Source organism: Cynocephalus volans, chromosome X (genome assembly GCF_027409185.1).
Source record: "Cynocephalus volans isolate mCynVol1 chromosome X, mCynVol1.pri, whole genome shotgun sequence".
NCBI classification, from domain to species: Eukaryota; Metazoa; Chordata; class Mammalia; order Dermoptera; family Cynocephalidae; genus Cynocephalus; species Cynocephalus volans.
The window spans coordinates 160,010,401-160,014,565 of NC_084478.1; the positions used below are offsets into that span (position 1 = coordinate 160,010,401).

Consider the following 4,165-nt stretch of genomic DNA (forward strand, 5'->3'; position numbering starts at 1 on the left):
GGGATATCTTTCCATCTTCTTGTATCCTCTCTAATTTCTCTCAGCAGTGGTTTGTAGTTCTCATTATAGAGATTTTTCACCTCCTTGGTTAACTCAATTCCTAAATATTTTATTTTTTTGGTGGCTATTGTAAATGGGCAGGCTTTCTTGACTTCTCTTTCTGCATGTTCACTATTGGAGAAAAGAAATGCTACTGATTTTTGTGTGTTGATTTTGTATCCTGCTACTGTGGTGAAATCATTTATCAATTCCAGCAGTTTTTTTGTAGAGGTTTTAGGCTGTTCGATATATAGGATCATGTCATCTGCAAACAGGGACAGTTTGACTTCATCTTTTCCAATCTGGATGCCCTTTATTTCCTTCTCTTCTCTGATTGCTCTGGCTAGTACTTCCAACACTATGTTGAATAGGAGTGGTGAGAGTGGGCATCCTTGTCTAGTTCCTGTTCTTAAAGGAAAAGCTTTCAGCTTTTCCCCATTCAGGATGATATTGGCAGTGGGTTTGGCATATATGGCTTTAATTATATTGAGATACTTTCCCTCTATACCTAACTTATAGAGGGTCTTTGTCATGAATGAGTGCTGAACTTTATCAAATGCTTTTTCAGCATCTATAGAGATGATCATATGGTCCTTGTGTTTGAGTTTATTAATATGGTGTATCACATTTATTGATTTGCGTATGTTGAACCATCCTTGCATCCCTGGGATGAATCCCACTTGATCGTGATGAATAATTTTACGTATGTGTTGCTGTATTCTGTTTGCTAGTAATTTAGGGAGGATTTTTGCATCTATATTCATCAAGGATATCGGCCTGTAGTTTTCTTTTTTGGTTATATCTTTACATGGTTTTGGTATCAGGATGATGTTTGCTTCATAGAATGTGTTTGGGAGATTTGCGTCCGTTTCAATCTTTTGGAATAGTTTGTTAAGAATCGGTGTCAATTCCTGTTTGAATGTTTGGTAAAATTCTGCTGTGAATCCATCTGGTCCTGGGCTTTTCTTTGTTGGGAGCCTTCTGATAACAGCTTCAATCTCCTTTATTGTTATTGGTCTGTTCAAATTTTCTACGTCTTCACGGTTCAGTTTTGGGAGCTTGTGTGTGTCCAGAAATTTATCCATTTCCTCCAGATTTTCAAATTTGTTGGCGTATAGTTGTTTACAGTAGTCTCGAATGATTCCTTGTATTTCAGATGAATCAGTTGTAATATCGCCTTTTTCATTTCTAATTTTGGTTATTTGAGCCTTCTCTCTTCTTTTTTTTGTTAGCCATGCTAATGGTTTGTCAATTTTATTTATCTTTTCAAAAAACCAACTTTTTGATTCGTTGATCTTTTGAATTGTTTTTTGGTTTTCAATTTCATTCAGTTCTGCTCTGATCTTAATGATTTCTTTCCGTCTGCTAACTTTAGGTTTGGATTGTTCTTGTTTTTCTAGTTCTTTAAGGTGAAGTGTTAGGTTGTTCACTTGCCATCTTTCTATTCTTCTGAAGTGAGCGTTTAATGCAATAAATTTTCCCCTCAATACTGCTTTTGCAGTATCCCACAGGTTTTGGTATGATGTATCATTGTTTTCATTAGTTTCAATAAATTTTTTGATTTCCTGCTTGATTTCTTCTTGGACCCATATGTCATTAAGTAGAATGCTGTTTAATTTCCATGTGTTTGTATAGTTTCCAGAGTTTCGTTTGTTATTAATTTCTAGTTTTAATCCATTGTGGTCTGAGAAGATACATGGGATAATTCCATTATTTTTGAATTTATTGATACTTGATTTGTGACCTAATATGTGATCTATCCTGGAGAATGATCCATGTGCTGATGAGAAGAATGAATATTCTGAGGTTGTTGGGTGGAATGTTCTGTAGATATCTGCCAATTCCAATTGGTCTAGAGTCTTGTTTAGATCTTGTGTTTCTCTACTGATTCTTTGCCTAGATGATCTGTCCAATACTGACAGTGGGGTGTTCAGGTCCCCTGCTATTATGGTATTAGTGTCTATTTCCTTCTTTAGGTCTAATAGAGTTTGTTTTATAAATCTGGCTGCTCCAACATTGGGTGAATACATATTTATGATTGTTATGTCTTCTTGATGGATCAGTCCTTTTATCATTAAGTAGTGTCCCTCATTGTCTCTTTTTATGGTTTTTAGTTTAAAGTCTATTTTGTCAGATATAAGAATAGCTACTCCAGCTCGTTTTTCTTTTCTGTTTGCATGGTAAATCTTTTTCCATCCTTTCACTCTTAGTCTGTGTGAATCTTTATGGGTGAGGTGGGTCTCTTGTAGGCAGCATATAGTTGGGTCCTGCTTTTTGATCCAGTCAGCCAGTCTGTGTCTTTTAATTGAGGAATTTAAGCCTTTTACATTAAGAGTTGTTATTGAAAGGTGTTGATTTATTCCTAGCATTTTATTGGTTGTTTGGTTGTCTTAGGTGTCTTTTGTTCCTTGCTTTCTGATTTACTGTTTGTTTTCTGTGTTTGTTGGTTCCTTAGGTTGTAGATAGTGTTTTTGTTAGCTTTTTTTCTCTTCATGAATGCCATTTTTATTATACTAGCGGGTTTTGATTTTTCTTGGGTTTTTATGGCAGTGGTAGTTATTTTTCAGGAACCAAACCCAGTACTCCCTTGAGGATTTCTTGTAAGGGTGGTCTTGTGGCCTTTTGGCTAAGATCAAGTGTAGTATCTGTTCTTATCAGTTTAAAAATTTTTAATTTAAATGTAATGAAATTTACCAAATTTTTAACCTCCTTTTTTTTTTGGAACATAGTTGATTGTACATATCTGTGGGATATCTGTGGGGTACAGAGTTGAATATCAATACCTGTGTTAATACGTGATGCTCAAATCGGGGTAATTAGTATATTCAACATTATACAATGTAATCATTTTTCATGGCCCTTTAACAATTCCTCCCTTACCCTTGTTCCCACCCCTGGTAACCTCAGTTCTGTTCTCTCCTTTTGAAAGTTCAATGTATTGTTGTGACTGTTGTATCTTTCCTTCCTTATTTATTTTTTACCTTACACTTATGAGTGAGGACATGGTGTATTTCTCTTTACGTGCCTGCCTTATTTGACTTAACATGATCTTCTTTAAATTCATCCATGTTGCTGCAAACGGTATTATTTCATTATTTTTGGTGGTAGAGTAGTATTCGATTTTGTTTATATCACATTTTCCTTATTCAGTTGTCCAGTGATGGACATTTAGGTTAGTTCCAACACTTGGCTATTGTAAATAGAGCTGTGATAAACATGGGAGTGCAGGTATCCCTTCGACATGATGATTTCCATTCCTTTGGGTATATATCCAGCAGTAAGATTGGTAGATTGTATAGCAGTTCTATCTGTAGTTGTTTGCAGAACCTCCATACCATTTATAATGGCTGCACCAATTTACAGTCCCACCAAAAGTATAGGAGGATTCCCTTCTCTGCATCCTCGCCAGCACTTGTTATTCTGTCTTTTTGATAATAGCCAGTCTAACCCGAGTGAGATGATATCTTAATGTGGTTTTGATTTGCATTTTCCTGATGCTTACAGATGCTGAGGATTTTTTGATGTGTTTGTTGACCATTTGTATACCTTCCTTTGAGAAATGTCTATTCAGCTGCTTTTCCCTTTTTTAATTGGATCATTTGTTTTGTTTTGTTTTGTTTTGTTTTTTAACATGCAGTTGTTTGAATTCTTTGTATATCCTGGATATTATTCCTTTGTCAGATGCATAGTTTGCAAATTTTTTCTCCCACTCTGTAGTTTATCTTTGTGCTCTGTTGTTTCCCTTGCTGTGCAGAAGCTTTGGGGGTTGATGTAATACCATTTGTTTATTTTTTCTTTTGTTACCTGTGCTTTTGGGTCTTATTTATAAAATCTTTGCCCAATCTACTTCCTAAAGTGTTTCCCCTATGTTTTCTTTTAGAAGTTTTATATTTTCAAGTCACATAAAATGGTATGGAGTTTCCTCAAACAACTACAGATAGAACTGCCATATGATCCAGCAATCTCACTGCTGGGTATATACCCAAAGGAATGGAAATCATCATGTCGAAGGGATACCTGCACTCCCATGTTCATCCCAGCTCTATTTACAATAGCCAAGCATTGGAACCAATCTCAGTGTCCATCGACGGATGACTGGATAAAGAAAATGTGGTGTATATACTCA

At 35.6% G+C, this 4,165-nt stretch overlaps 1 pseudogene; it reads left to right on the top strand.

Annotated features, from left to right (window-relative positions):
• The first annotated feature begins 2,642 nt into the window (after positions 1-2,642).
• On the top strand, positions 2,643-2,750 carry LOC134368885 (U2 spliceosomal RNA; annotated as a pseudogene).
• The last annotated feature ends 1,415 nt before the right edge of the window (positions 2,751-4,165 follow it).